The sequence below is a fragment of the Danio rerio genome, chromosome 7 (genome assembly GCF_049306965.1).
Source record: "Danio rerio strain Tuebingen ecotype United States chromosome 7, GRCz12tu, whole genome shotgun sequence".
NCBI classification, from domain to species: domain Eukaryota; kingdom Metazoa; phylum Chordata; class Actinopteri; order Cypriniformes; family Danionidae; genus Danio; species Danio rerio.
The window spans coordinates 73,789,705-73,806,290 of record NC_133182.1 but is presented as its reverse complement, the minus strand read 5'-3'; the positions used below and the strand labels follow the sequence as shown (position 1 = coordinate 73,806,290).

Genomic DNA, 16,586 nt, shown 5'->3' with positions numbered 1-16,586 from the left:
TGATTTAAATTCACATTCCCATCTTCACCTTATATCTGTGACTCATGTTGTTTTGTAGTCTGCCTCTCACTTTTTCTTCTCGCATTTTTTTTCCCTCACTCTTTGTCTCCTTTAAGTTAATAAACAAGGCAAATACACCCATCATGCACAAAACAAACCAGCATGGGTCACAAGCTGGTGGGTGGTCCCACTCCGCTGCTCTCTTCTTAAGGTTAAATAGCTTTAATCCAACCAGCCTGGAAAACTAAACATTTCTTCAGCCGAATCTTCTTTTTTTTTCTGCTTTGTTTTCTTTTGATGTTTGCAACCTTTCCTTCTGTAAATTCTCTTTTTAGCACGTTTAAGATCTGCGTCTGATAGAACACCTTTTAAAGGAGAAACTGTGGAAGTTACCATAAATATATTACAAACAAACAAAAGTTCCTAAAAGGTAAACACTTGTGCCATCACGTTAACTAGTTATAAATTGATGAGCGAGGTGCAGTTACGCTGCCGAGCATTAAACATGTGCAGGACTGACCTGACTTTTTTATGTAGTTATTTGACATTTAGTAGATGCTTTGAAGCGATTTAAAAGTTCACGTACTACAGGCACAGTCCCCCTGGAGCTAAGTGGCTTGCTCAAGGGCACAATTCTTGATAGGTCTCAGCAGTTCTCGCGTTCATGGATTAATCCCCCTGAGTTTGAACCTCTTGACTTTTGCGTTCCCAGTTCCCAGGCCAGATTTTTAGCAACTTTGCTTTTTTTATAGCATGCCTTAATCAATGTTTTATCTTAGTAGTGCCAGCTTCTGTCTTGTAAAAGATATTATAGTTGTATAATTTATATCGCAATCTCAGCCCACATCCCTCCTATGAGTAGCTCTTCAATCTCTCCCTCTACCTCCATCCTCTTTCTGGCATAGTAAAAAACTGTTTTCTTATTCCTCAAATATACCTTTTAATAGCCTATTTTGATCAGCTTGATGAATAGTTTTTTTTTTACATTTTTGTTAGTCAAATGTGAGTCAAATTAGCTCAAACAGAGCCTTGCCGTAGTTCCTGTATGAATAAGGTTGAATCTTACACTGAACGTGACTAGCACATTGGCTGATAAGACTTTGGTGAGCCTTAGGAGGAAAGAAAGAGTGTTGGAGAGAAAGACAGTAGGTGGTAAAGAGAGCAACAGGCAGGCTTACTGGTTCACCAGCACCGATACATCAGTGACTTAGCAACCAGATTAATGGCCTGAGAGTGGCTCAGGCCACAAGGCTGCTCTCGGCGCTTAGTGGAAGGCAGAGCGCTGGAAAACACACTGTGTTTAGCTTTGGGCTGCTGAAGAGAGTCTTGGGACAAATAAATCCACACATGAAATGAGACTTTGGACCTCACTGTTTTTCACTCACCCCTCATCACCGGCAGTGTCTCTCTTCTGAATATTAACAATGAAGTTCTGCTGAAATTAGGAAATCTACACCCTGGAGTGTTTACATGTGTGCGCTCAAGGTCTACTCCACAGAAGGCTAGTTAGCCAGCACGCGCACAACATTGTAAGACATTATAAGTTATTATTATGTTGGATTTAGGTTGTGAGATCAGGTGACCAAAATTTAATGTTTAGCCAGCGTCAAAGGCAGGGATGGGCAAACTCTGTCCTGTAGGGCCGGTGTCCTGCACAGTTTAACTCGAACACTAATCAAACACACCTGAACAAGCTGATCAGTGTCTTCAAGATCACTAGAAATCTACAAGCAGGTGTGTTTGATTAGAGTTGGAACAAAACTATGCAGGGACACTGGCCCTCGAGGATCAAGTTTGCCCATCCCTGGTCTAAGGACAATGGTATTTTGACATCCATTAATGACATCAAATGGTGTTGATATTTGGTTGATTCTAGGTTGTGTTGTGAAGTGACCAAAATCCAACGTCGAGCCAACATCTTAAACCAACGTCATATTGACATCAAGTATTGGCATTTATTCATTAGGTATGGCAACCGAAATCCAAAGTCTAATTGACGTCTTAGTGGTAGCGTCCACACAACGTCAAGCTTCAACATCTTTAGCCGTTGATATTTGGTTAATCTTTAGGTTGAATGTTGGACATTGACATCGCCCTGAGGTTGTGTTCTGACATTAACCCGATTTTGATTTCCATACAAAATGCAACGTCCCTGCGATATTGGGGTACAATGTAAATCTGACCTCATGTTGATGTTCTGTGCCTGTTTGGTAGATACTAGATTAGAGGGACTAGATCCTTTTGGTGTGGATTAGCTGATTACAGGGACACGTTTTTTAGACCTTCCTAACTACAACCACAGAAATTTAATTTGCATGGTTAAACTAGTCTATACCCTAAATGTTCCCTCCTTGCAGGTAGTTTGGGTGTCATCTTGGATAGCACACTCTCATTTGAAGGTCACATTAATAATATTACACGTAGTGCATATTTCCACCTGCGTAATATCACTCGTCTCCGCCCTTCTCTCACAACTAATAACACAGCCATTCTTATCCACGCATTAGTTACTTCACGTCTAGACCACTGTAATGCACTTCTTTCTGGACTTCATTCCAAACTTCTCCATAAACTCCAACTGGTTCAGAACCATGCAGCTCGTCTCATCTCTAGGACCCCATCTCACAAGCACGTCACACCACTTCTCTATCAGCTTCATTGGCTTCCAGTGAAGTATCGAATTGATTTTAAAATATTGCTTCTAACTTTCAAGGCACTTCATAATCTCGCTCTTCAATATCTCGCTGAACTTCTCCATATCTACACCCATTCTCGTACCCTTAGATCAGCCAACAACTTCACCCTGGTACCACCTCGCACTCGACTGAGCACAATAGGGGACAGATCTTTTAGCTCTATGGCTCCTAGGCCATGGAACTTACTTCCAGTAGATCTTAGGAGCAGTGATAGTCTTCACAATTTTAAATCATGTCTAAAGACCCATCTTTTTAAGCAGGCTTTTACTTAACAATTTGTTTTATCATGTTTTTATTATGTTCTTTTATATTCGCTATTGTGTTTTAACTTGTTTGGTCAATGATTGTTTTTAGTAATGTTTAATTTGTTTAGCATGTCTGCTGATGCTTATTGTAAGGCGACCTTGGGTGTCCAGAAAGGCGCCATTTACAAATAAAATGAGTTATTATTATTATTATAATTACCCATAAAGGTCAGTTGATTACCATACTATTCAGTTTAAGATTAAAGTAGTTTTAGTTAAGCTTGTTAAGAATCTTCAAAATAGCAACAGCGCAAATTCTCCCTTACTCGTGATTATGCTTTGAGTAAACTAAAACTTCAGGCAAGGTTAAAAAAAAATCAAGCCCGACTTTCACCTCTGATATGGACATCCATTGAGGCATCTTATGCCTGTACTAATTGCCATGCGCCGGAGTCCAAGGTTAGGACTGGGAGCTGTAAATCTATCAGTGTTATAGGGGCAATGTTCTTACCAGATGCAGACTACAGATTTTCATCCCTTTGTAATTAAGCAGTTCAGCCTGAGGTGTCATATGGTTTTTATTGAGGACCCTCTGGAAAAAATCGTTTCGCACCTTGTTTTCTCATCATGTGCTTTTATGCATGTAAAACTGGGGGAAACAAAGAAACACTCAATTTTAAAAAGAAAAAGGGCTGTACAGTAATATATGAGGAATCTTTTATCTATATATTTATTGATTTGTTTGTTTGTTTATTTTGCATTGAAATGAAGAGAGGTTTTTCAGTTAGTAAGCTGTCCCAATCATTTTATTTGTTTGTTTGTGTTCTTTCTTTCTTTTTACTCGGTGAATAAAAGGTCAAGAAACAGAGTGTTCATTGAACAGAACCACATTTTTTCAAGGTCACACTTTCCGTGCAAGTTTACAAGCCTTATAATTTCTCCTGTCAGACTCTAGTTGCCTATATAGAACTTTTAAGGTTACACACACACACACACACACTCAGGGATATGTATCCCAACATCGTCTTTGAGACGTTCTTATGATGCCCCTCCCACCGATGAGGTGAATTTTGGGGTCAGCCTCTCAGAGGAGCCTCATTTTACTAGCTGCAGCTGTTGAACGTTGGGGAAACACTTTTGTTCTGTTGTTAAGTGGTTTCACACATTTGTGTATCATGAAGCCGTTTTCAAACAGCAGTTGAGATTTATGACGTGGCGATCTTGGCATTGTGGGTGCAGAGATGGAACCCAGAGACAGCGAAGGAAGTCTTCAACGCAGCCGCCGCATTCCTCCACCCACTCCCCACAGGATCAACCAAACTCTCCCTCTCTTTCTCCGTCCCCACAGCATCACCACATTCAGTCAACACCAGGCCTAAAATTAGTCTGCCGCAGACTTGATCGCTCATTTGAACGGGTTATCTCTGTCACTGCAAAGGAATTTCCTTAATTTATACTCGTTAGTTTGGAATGGTCTTGTTCTGCTAATTTGAACCAGAAAGCCTGTCTTTGCTACTGAATAAACGAGGTCTCAGGGAGATGTTATATTTTTGCCACTAGAGAAGATTACAAGATCTTGGTATGCAAATGATTATTCAAATTATTGTTATATTAAATTAAGCACTGAGAGAAGAGAGGGAGTGCCATGTTAATGAGTTATATGAAGCAGGCTTTATTAAATATTTGTTGATGTTGCAAAGGGAGCAGAGTGTGTGTATTAATTCAGCACTGTCTGGTCCCAGTGGGTCCTGTACTGTATATACCCATGCACATACATACACAACTCACAAAAATTACATTTTCGTTCTGTTTAGACTAAGACAATTTCGACATTTTTAGTATTAAAGCATCGAGTTATGATATTCCTAGCTCTTTGTTGACCCCAAACTCTTTGATCTCAAAGGGTATTTACACCCACGTCCCAGTCTACACTTTACTAGCTATCACAATAGGATTGCTAAGAATAGCTTCCTTTTCCAATCTTCCAATGCAAAAATGTTCTGGCCCTATTTTTTTAAATTAACATTTTTATGTATTATTCATTCATTTTCTTTCGGCTTAGTCCCTTTATTCATCAGGGGTCCCCACATGGAATGAACCATCAACTTATCCAGTATGTTTTACACAGCGGATGCTCTTCCAGCTCCAACCCAGTATTGCAAAACATCCATACACACTCAGTCACACACATACACTACGTCCAATTTAGTATATTCAATTCTATACCATATGTCTTTCAACTGAGAAGTAAAGGGAGCACACCAGCGCGAACACATGAAGAACATGCAAACTCCACAGAGAAATGCTAACTGACCCAGCTGGGACTCGAAAAAGTGTCCACAACGGTTTTGCATATTAACAGAGCTAAACAGGTAGTTAAGTTGAAACAAGCCTTGATCTTCTGTGGAGATGTGTATTATCTACATTATAGGTCTCAAACTTGATTCCTGGAGGGCCACAGCTCTGCACAGTTTTGCTCCAACCCTAAACAAACACAACTGATCCAACTAATCAAGGTGTTCAAAGCTACTAGAGACCATTAGTCGGGTGTGAGTTGCTAAACCATGCAGAGCTGCGGCCCTCCTGTGATTGAGTTTGAGACCATTGATCTATATTATTACATCATGGAGCAGAACATTTCAAACATGTTGCTTTTGTAGACTGCCTTTAATATACGTTTTTAGAGTAATGTCAAAAAGTTTTGTGAAACGTACAGATTGTTTTGGGTGAGGCAGTGGTGCAGTAGGTAGTGCTGTCGCCTCACAGCAAGAAGGTCGCTGGTTCGAACCTTGGCTCAGTTGGGGTTTCTGTGTGGAGTTTGCATGTTCTCCCTGCCTTTGCGTGGGTTTCCTCCGGGTGCTCCGGTTTGCCCCACAGTCCAAAGACATGCGGTACAGGTGAATTGTGTAAGCTAAATTGTCTGTAGTGTGTGAATGTGTGTATGGATGTTTCCCAGAGATGGGTTGCAGCTGGAAGGGCATCCGCTGCATAAAAACTTGCTGGATAAATTGGCGGTTCGTTCCGCTGTGGTGACCCCGGATTAATAAAGGGACTAAGCCGACAAGAAAATGAAATGAACAGATTGTTTTTATAGTACCTTGACCTCTTACATGTCAAAAGGTTAAGGCAATGTTGTTTTCTCAGTTCATGATCCGTTTAACACCAAAAAGGAGAGTAAATGATAAGTTAATTTACATTTTTAGTTGAACCATCCCTTCATCTTCTACAATTAAATTCAGAAAAGTGTTGTTTAAAATTGGAAATCAGTGCTTTCCTTGAAAGAAGTCCTACACTCTCAGAAATAAAGGTACGCGATCTGTCACTGGGGTGATACCTTTTCAAAAGGTACAAATTTGTACCTAAAAGATCCAAATTCATACCTCAAGGGTACATATTAGTACCTAAAAAGTACAAAAGTGTTGTTTTTATAGAATGTTAGGTACTATTATGTACCCTTGAGATGCTAATATGGACCTTTTAGGTACAAATTTGTACCTTTCGAAAAGGTACCACCCCAGTGACAGCTCGTGTACCTTTATTTCTGAGAGTGTAGGGTTTGTCAAGATGCTAAAGCTTCACTTCTTTGCCTGGGCATGGAAGATATACTAGTATTTACCTTACGTTTTAAATGATTTAACATGATGAAGCCATCTCCGAGAAGTCTGGGCTTTACATACAAAAATCAAACGTAATCTGCCATATCTGATCAGAAGCAACAGTCATCAGAGCGAGGTTACGAAGGCAGAACAGGAAAAGCCATTAACTGCCAATCACAGCATCGATCGACAAGCCAGTTCACCACTACCATCACCACTGCCCCCCTTTAACTCACTTGCACTTTCAAATACACACACAGTGTTGCAGTTTTGTGTCTGCATTGCATGTTGTCATCAAGCCTAACAAGACCTAAGAGCCCATCAATTTGTCCCTTTGAAAGAAATATTAGCATCCTCGTCCATTCTTTTAACACATTCTCCGCAAACATGGCTACTACTACATCACAGCAAAGCTAGATTTTTCAAGCAACCAGACATCCATGCAGTCCTATACCAAGCAGTCCTCCTTTCCTCATCTGTACCGGTCTCTACGATTTTGGATCCCGACATCAGATAAACTGGGAAAACTAATAGAGGTGGCGAAGGACAAAAGAAAAAAAAAGGCGATTGATTTTTTTTCCCTCCATTTTCAGTAGTGTCGTTAAGACCGACGGTCTTTAGGAGAATATTTACCTACTTCCCAGCTTAATAGAGATGCTGTATATCAGAGGGTGATCAGGAGCAGAGGTCAGGACTGGGGGGAGCAATTAAAGCCTGTGCATCTGCCAGTGCGGGCTGTCCCATAGTGAGAACAGCAGGCAGATACAGATAGGTGTGCAGGGTGTAAGCAAAAGGCAGTGTTACCTTGTGTTATTTATTGGGACTTACTGGACAAGACACAGACTTCACCTTACCTAGACCAGATCCACACTGAGCTAGAAACCCTTCAATCTCCTGGACATCTAAATGTCTCCTGCCCTCCGCTGAAGAGTCTTTGACCTGCGCTCCATGACCAGCCAATAAAGTCGGACAGCGCAGTCATGATAGATGTGGCCTGGGGTCTGTGCTCTCTCACCCCACTGGTGTGGCATCCTCATCGACACATGAGCCAGAAAGGAGGAAGAGGTGGAGGGAGGGAGTAGGACGAAGCGGCAAAGAAGAATAGAGGGCCATGGATATAAACCAGACCAGCCATTTTCTCCCATCCAGCTCATAAATATTTGCATGGCTGATTTATAAACAGGCCATGCTAAGACAAGATCAAAGTTAACTGTATCGGTTAAGGAAAAGCCTGGCTTCTCGCAACGCTGCCCCGCACACCACGCTTATACCTATTAGAGCTCAAGGCCATACATCAACAGACATATTGGCAGGGTTTCAGATCGGCCTGCTCTCGCTGAAAGGCTAATGGTGCCCCTGCTGACGCTGTACTGGGCTCAGGCCACAGCACGAGAGACACATGGATTAGTTTAATACCGTGTCTTTGTGCTAATGAAACTGCATCGCCCCGTCGAGTAACCCAGGTTGAGTGGCAGAATGCAGGTGCTGCTCAGGTTTCGAAGTATGCACACTGTGAAGTTATGTATAGCAGTGTTCAAAGCAGGAGCATGGAGACAAGACAGACTGTCCGTGAAGAGGACTGCAGACAGCTGCACAGGCTAGCCAGCCAGGCGACCAACACAAAGGCCAAGGTGGGGGTAGACGGTTAAGGGTCAGCACTAGCGTGGGACTGCTAATGCCAGTCCACATGGTAAAGCTGTGACACCTTAACATATGTTTGCTCAGACGCACGCATGCGCAGATAGCCCGGTAGTCCAAGGAGTGTCCAGGCCCGGGCCACTCGCACATTAATAAATGCACAAGCTGGCAGATGCGGTCGGCTTGGGGAGGAGGGTTGTTTGTTGACCCCTGTGGGAGGGTTAGCGAACTCAGTAATAGTGGAGAAAGGGAATCATTCTCCATGGAGATCTTCTCCTTTTGTCCTAAAAATAGCTGAATAAACAGGGAATCCATCACTGGGACAGGGTGTGCCCCGGGTGCGAGTGTAGGGAAAGCCACTGCTAAACATGCTGTCCAAAGACATCTGTCTGAGAGGAATATAAAACCGGAGTGACACAGAGATAGCAAGCCGGATGCATTTCTACACGACCCCCTTTGTGTAACTTAATTTCATTTTTCTTTTATTAATCACAGCGGAATGAACCACCAACACATCCTGCATATGTTGTACACAGCTGATGCCCTTCCAGCTGCAACTCATCACTGGGAAACACCCAAACACACTCATATGAACAATTTAGCTTACCAAATTCACCTATAGCACATGTGTTTAGACTGTGGGGGAAACCGGAGCACCCGGAGTAAACCATGCCAACTTGGGGAGAACATGCAAACTCCACATAGAAATGCCAACTGACCCAGCCGAGGCTTGAACCAGTGACCTTGTTGCTTTGAGGCGACAGCGCTACCCACTAACTTTAATGTTGCTTCTTTGCAGGCCATAGGGACTTTTTTGTGTACTGTATGCTGTTCACTTATTTGACATGTTTGCTTTCACCACAACATCATTTTGACTAATTAGTCTTAATCCCGACTAACTGGTTTCTAAGAAATGCCGTTCAAGTAGCCTAATAGAAACTGCCGAACACCTGTCAGGCATCATGGTGCAGACATTCAATGATATGCAGCTACTTTTTTGTCTGCATCCAGCTCCATTAGCCGAAAACTGCCATGTCTTTCTGGCTTCGCCAACTGTTGTGGTCTAATCCAGTGGTCCTTAAGCTTTTCATCACCACGGACTGGTAAAAGCTTGACAATTTAACCATTGACCATGGGAGGTGGTTTGTAGGTGCCTAGGCTACCATCAACCGTTTGACAGGATAACAAGTTCACAAAACAGTGCCGTCCTTTTGATACAAGTGTTATATTTTAAGAACATGACAAAGCACTGCGGTGGTTGGATGTTCTTTGTTGTCTGAGGTAATTAGTCGACCAAAATGTGTAGGTTTATGGCAAGCCTTTTTAAGCATTTAAACCTTTGTTCTGACTATCCATAAATATATTTAGAGATATCTCTAATTATATTTTGACTAGTCATAATTATAATTAGACTAGTCAGAATGACAATTAGAGATATTTGCAATTACAATTGTACTAGTACGAAATCAGATTGGAGATATCTGCAAATATATTATGACTAGTCATATTCCTCCATTGACTTCCATTGCAAAATATTTGCAGATATCTCTAAATGAGTTTTGACTAGTCACAATTGTAATTAGAGATATCTCTAAATGAATTTTGACTAGTAACAATTCAGAGTTTTTACTAGTCATAATACATTTAGAGATATCTTTAATTCGTCATATTTAGAGATATCTACAAATATATTTGAGGATATCTCTAATAATTTACTACTTGTCGACTTACAGTTGTAGATATCTTGAATTGGATTTTGGACTAGTCGAAATACATTTAGAGATATCTGCAAATATTTTGCAATGGAAGTCAATGGAGGAATATGACTAGTCGTAATATATTTGCAGATATCTCCAATCTGATTTTGTACTAGTACAATTGTAATTGCCGATATCTCTAATTTTCATTCTGACTAGTCGAATTATAATTATGACTAGTCAAAATATAATTAGAGATATCTCTTAATATATTTATGGATAGTCAGAACAAAGGTTTAAATGCTAAAATGGCTTGCCATAGTAGGTTATCGGTGAATTCTTGTCACGTTATTTGTGGTGCCCTCGCGGGATTTATTCAACTGGGTGCGTTTGGAAGGTGCAAGTACGTCACGCACAACTTGTGCGAACTCTAGAAAAGACGCGATATGCGAACGGCCCTTAAAAGGCCGCCGTCATTTGCAATCTCCAGCAGTTGATCTTCTAGCACCGACATGGTGGATTCACCTGGTTTGTTGACAAATGGGTTGCGGATCCATTCTTTGGCAGTTCGTGGGTCCTTCACTGGGCCTTTTCCCCTTAGCAAAGAAACTTTCCAAAGACGTCTGTTTCTTACTCATTTTGCTGCTTGAAGGTTAAAATTGGGCATTCAAGTGACGGTCATACGGACATTTTTCACAGTAAAAGATCGTTCAGACTCAGAAAATAAATAAAAAGGAAATAATTACTGATTTCTTGTGCAGCCCGTTACCAATTGATCCACGGACCGGGCCCGGCGGTTGAGGACCACTGCTCTAATCTACAGGTAAAGCCACACGTAGAGCGCGGAGAGTTTGTTATGCACCAACTTCAAAGATCTCCCACCGCATCAGAGAGCTGCTGCTGAGCAGGCAGACGCGGCTTCGGTCTGGGAAGGGTTACTGAATTATTACTGATGCTTTGGGGGGTAACTGTCCGACCGCAGGTCTGGAGAATATTAATCATTTATTTGATTGTCCGCATGTGCTGATTAATCAATTTGAGGGAGATCTTCAGGATTAACTACCCTATTATTCCCTTGTAAGAACAGATAAGAGATAAGACTTTAAAATATCATGTACCATTTATCATGTATTTTTAGTCCTCAGCAGATGAAGGCGGGTGAAATAAAAACTGAGGTGAGATTAGGCAGAACAGCAACAGAGGGGAAGAGGGGGAGGGATGGAGGGAGCAAGAGAGAGAGAGAGAGAGAGATTCTTTAGATCCAACCAGGACAGAACTCAACAGATTTAACTGCTGTACTTCACAAGAGGTGCAGGGATGTGGAGTGAGAGCAGCTAGGCTTACATAAGCAGACAAAGCCTTACTTCCAAAAGCAACATGCGAGGAGAAATCAGTAAGTGGAGGAACAACAGGAAGTAGAAAACAATAGCACTCTGCACCTGTAACCACCTGACTAAGAGAGAGGCAGTAAAAGGTGGGGGTTGGCGCCAGTGAACCAGTGAACTCAGGACCTGTCATAGGTGAGTGAGTTGTACTTGCTTGTGGCTGTGCATGATCAAACAATGGCATAGTTCCTGGGCGCACCACCCATGTTCGAATCCGCCCTATAAATTCTCTATCCGCTGGCTGCTTGATGTGTTATGTCATGTGGTAATGCCTTTGATTTCGACATACCTCCGTTTGTAAATACATGAGCCTCTTAAAGAGCTGTGGTTACTTTTACAAGCATGGTGCTCCCGGCACTTTGGTGGAGAATGCAGGGGAGGGAGAAGGCAAGAGCGAGAGACATAGAGCCAGTTTAGAAACTGTATACACTTCTCTCATAATGCCATGGCCAAGTGCACTTATGGCTCCAGCCGCTCATTGCACATGCAGTGTAAAGTGAAGTGACACAGAAACTTGAGCTGGAGGATGAGCGAGGGCCTCTCTGTTAGCAGCATGCTCCGTTTCTAGCCGTATCTGTCTGTTAGCACTTTGTACGCTGTGGCGCTGTAACCCCGCAATGTAGTTTGCATGCACAGCCAGTTCAAAATCAAAACAGGGTTCAGTTTTCTGCCAACTAATGTCATACTGACATAACCTGTCACTTTTAAGGACCTTTGCTCTTTCTCTGACACTTTGGTGAGTAAAAGCGTCTGTATTTTTGTCTGAAGTGACTGCTGATCTCATATGGACAAAACATTCTTCACATGTGATTAATTAAAATTACAAGGCATCCCGTTGGTGGCTTAATGTGATTCTGTTACTAACAATTTATATTAAGAATGATAGAAAGCTTTGCTGTGCTGATTCAGTAGCAACGCATGGAATTAAATGCCACCAAATAGGCAGCTATCAACGCGACCTCTGATATGGCACAGGGGCCGATGGCGTGGGCAAGTTATTTTGGGACTTGCATGCAGAGGTCCTTCATAGGGCCCTGCATATTGTTTGTATTGCCCAGCGACACTAAAGTGATGGAGCTGCCTCCAATTAGGCTTGTGCCTTTTTTTGATTTTTTTTTTTTGTGATAACGACCATATCTCTCGCTGTAATTATGCTGGACTTGGAATGATGAGGGCTTAGGTTATCGAGCCACTATTGATCACTCTGATCAATGAGCACTTTGTTTCTTTTTTTATGGAAAGTGAAGTTGTATTTCTTTCTTTCGGAAGCTAATGAGTCAGCACTGATGACAGATCCGCTAATGTTTTCAGCATCGTGTGTATTCTGCTTAAAGAGAGAAGGGCCAAGTTTATGGGATGGACCGGGTGTTTCAGAGTTGTTTAAAAATCTTGATGAAAGGCAATAAATTTGTTTATTTATCAATTAGATATTTTTAAAGTCCTACAAACTACAAAACTGATTATACTATATTTATACTATAATACGATACTTATATATTTTATGTGTGTGTGTGTGTGTGTGTGTGTGTGTGTGTGTGTATATATATATATATATATATATATATATATATATATATATATATATATATATATATATATATATATATATATATATATATATATACTATCCAAATGTTATTGCACTATAAAATAATGTAGTAGTTACCAAAAGTAGTTTATAATTTAATTGAATAATTTATTCAAATTTATTCCATTTATTTAAAAGATGACTTCAGCTTATTTCTTCAGTCACATGATTTTTTAGAAATCACTATAGTATTATTATTATTATTATTATTATTATTATTATTATTATTATTATTACTACTACTACTATTAATAATAATAATAATAATAATAATAATAATAATAATAATAATAATAATAATTAATAATAATAATAAAAATAAGTGTTATTATTATTAGTTTTAGTATTAGTGTTAATGGTAATAGTAATAAAAGCATTAATGACTGGTGCAATAATTTTATTTGAAACTATGTACAATAAAAATTATTATTGTTATTTAACATTTTAATAAATATTTAACATTTTTTTTACATTTAATAAATTTAATAAACTTGATAAACAGAATAATTTTCTTTAAAAAATCTGACCCCCAACTTTTGATCATTAGTGTGTGTGTATATATGTAATGAAATATCTCAAACTTCAGGAAACCTACATAGCATTGTTGGTAATCAAAATAGTACTAAAATTATATCCTAACTAATAATGATGTATGTATAAGGGACATTCTACCAGAAACGTACATTATCTGTCCCTGAAATAAAAACACAAATACAGGAAATAAAAAAAAAAATCATCCCAAAAATGTCTAAAATAATAAATAAATTCTACAAATAAATACTACAAATATATAATACAAATACATTTACAAATGTCCCCATGTTTCTGTTTGTCCTATCATTCAATCATTCGTTTTCTTTTCTGCTTATGCACTGTATTACTCAGGGGTCGCCACAGCGGAATGAACCACCAACTTATCCAGCATATGTTTTACGCAGCGGATGCCCTTGCAGCTGCAACCCATCAGTGGGAAACACCCATAGACACTCATTCACACACATACACTACGGACAATTTAGCTTACCAAATTCACCAGTACCACATGTCTTTGGACTGTGGGGAAAACTGGAGCACCTCGAGGAAACTCACGCGAATGCAGGGAGAACATGCAAACTCCACACAGAAATGGCAACTGACACAGCCAAGGCTCGAACCAGCAATCTTCTTGCTGTGAGGCGACAGCACTACCTATTACGCCACCACACCCCCGCAGTCCTGTCACATTTGCATTAAATTTAACATTTAATGTGTGCAATACATTTGAAAGTGACATCATTTAAGGGAGGAGAAACTGACAGTGATTTCTATCATTGATCTGTATGACTTTATGTTGTTGTTGTTTTTTTAATCTGGTAGAATGTCCTATAAGTAAATACACAAGTAACCAGTAACTTTCTCAATTTAATTATCAGTATTATAGTACCCTATACTATTAGAACTTTATGAAGTCCATAAAAGTCAAAGCCATTAAAGGGATAGTTTAACCAAAACAGAAAATTCTGTCTTTATTTAATCACCCCTAACTTGATCAAAACCTGTTTAAGTTTTTATATTCTTTTGAACACAAAAGATTTGGTTTGATTATTTTTTTTTCTGCTATCATGGAATCATTGATAATCAAATTATCTGCTTTTATGTTAAACAGAAGAAATAAACTCATAAAGGTTATACACCACATGAGGGAGAGTGAATTATGAGGTCATTTTTGGGTGAACTGTCCCTTTAAGTAAAGGCAAACAGAGAGAGCCACTAGAAATGGATAAGTGCTCAAAGTTTGTGTTACCACTACATAGCCCTCATACACTCATACGCATGTGCTATGCAAATAAGCTGCCCAAAGTAACCACCCCCGTCCTACCCCCGCTTATTCATTTGCATGTTTAAGAAGGTGAGAACTCTTAGGGCCTGTTGCGCCATTGTAGGCCCAACACAGCTAATAAAAGACAGGCCCTTTAAGCTGAGCTTAAATATTTACTCTGGCACAGGGCCACGATCAGGCCCTCTCATTACGCCAGTCCTGTGGGTGAAGGTGAAGCCGGGCAGATGAGAGAGGGGCAGAGCCTGGCAACTCAAACATTTCCTCATCTGAGACCAGTTCAAACACACCATGCCTCTGAATCCAGACTGCCCTTTGTGAATTTTAGAAAAGAAGAACAAGGAAGAGTGGAGCATTCTTACTGCTTTATAACCTAGCCTCGAGCATCAACCAATTATGTGGTAATGAAATATTCACGCCGACTAACAAGGAACGCTGGAGGTGAAAGCTAGATAATACAAACCTGAGGAGATAATACTGCGGGTGTCCTTTTCATAGTGTTTATGTGTACTTTTTATTATAGTGTTTACAGTTAATGGTAAGGGTTTGTCTATGGTGAACTCATAATTCAGGATCCTTCCACTTTTTATTTTTGGAGAATTTTATATCAGTCCCCAAAGGAAATTGGACAGAAAGTTTTGATCTCACAAACTTCTTAGAAGATTTAGAAAAGAAATCAATTCAAAGGTCTAAATCTGAAATTCATCAAAGTCAAAAAAAATTGGTTATATCAAAACTCTTTTGTAATAAACATGCATGTACAAAAATCAACCACATGCCTTTAGCATTAAAGAATACATAAATAACAATTGCAAAAGTGGCAATTCGACTTGTGACATTTAAAGGGCACATAGGTTACCCCTTTTTTCATATTTATTATAAGTCTTTTGTGTCCCCAGAATGTGTCTGTAAAGTTTCAGCTCAAAACACCCATTAGAGTATTTATTATAGCTGTTTTAAATGTCTGTATTATAGCTGGGAAAAGGTTGTTGCTGTTTTTTTTTGAAAAAAAAAAAAAAAAAAAGGTCTGGGTGTGTTTATATCACCTCAATATGACAGTATATACACTATACTTACACACAAGTCTGTCCAAACAGCTTGAAAAGTAGATTTTTCACCATAGGTGCCCTTTAAATTAAGTTTCACCAGCCTAGTTTTTATAAGTAAAACTTAACCAAAGAGGAAAAGTTAGATCAAAAGTAACATGGTACAAATAAAAGCAGTCCAATGTGACAAATGGCACTGTCTGTCTGTCATCAGCTGCCTAAAACATGTTTTTTTATAGTGACGTTTGACATTTCCACTTGTCACAACTCTAGCCATTTCATTACAAATCAAACAGGGTGCGTTTCCGAAAACCATCGTTAGCTAAATAAGGTCGCATGTTGCGTCGTTACAAACATAGTTTGTTGATTTGGTGTTTACCGAATCCATCGCTCCAACGAACATTCGCAAACTGCGTCGCAAACTCTCCCTCTATAGCTGTAGTAAGAGGCATAGTTCCTGGTTGTGTTCTATTTCCATTTATCTCCCCTATATGCCCTATTCCTTCCGAACCTTCCAGCATTTAAACTCTGAATTATTTAATTGAATATTTTATTGAATTAAAAAAAAAAAAAACATTAAAGTCATCTCTCTTAGGGCCTACTCACACTTTCCCGGATCGTTTGAGAAGTGTGAGTGCGCTGAATCGGGCTCAGGCACGGTGCACTTCGCCGGCCCTGGCCCGGTTGGAAGAGGTGTACCTGAGCGCGGTTCACTTGGGCTTTGCAAAACACGCCAAAGCCTGAAACTGAAAGCGAGACGTGACTTTTAAGGGACTGTTTCATATGGATTTATTAATCATTCTTACTGTTCAATGAACGCAAACTGTCATAGTTTATTAAAAATGCAAACCCCTCACTGCACGACAGCTGCGCACCTTC

General features: G+C 39.9%; 1 protein-coding gene across 8 annotated transcripts in view; it reads left to right on the top strand.

Moving 5' to 3' along the window:
- Positions 1–16,586, top strand: part of zfhx3b (zinc finger homeobox 3b) — a 781,589-nt gene that overhangs the window by 636,035 nt on the left and 128,968 nt on the right. For 2 of the 8 annotated variants that reach the window (XM_073906067.1, XM_073906065.1), the window contains exon 1: positions 11,175–11,392. The exons of the other annotated variants lie outside the window; for them this stretch is intronic. The gene's annotated coding sequence lies outside the window, so the exon portion shown is untranslated. Of the gene's footprint in view, positions 1–11,174; positions 11,393–16,586 lie in introns of those variants that run through there. 8 annotated transcript variants of the gene reach the window in all.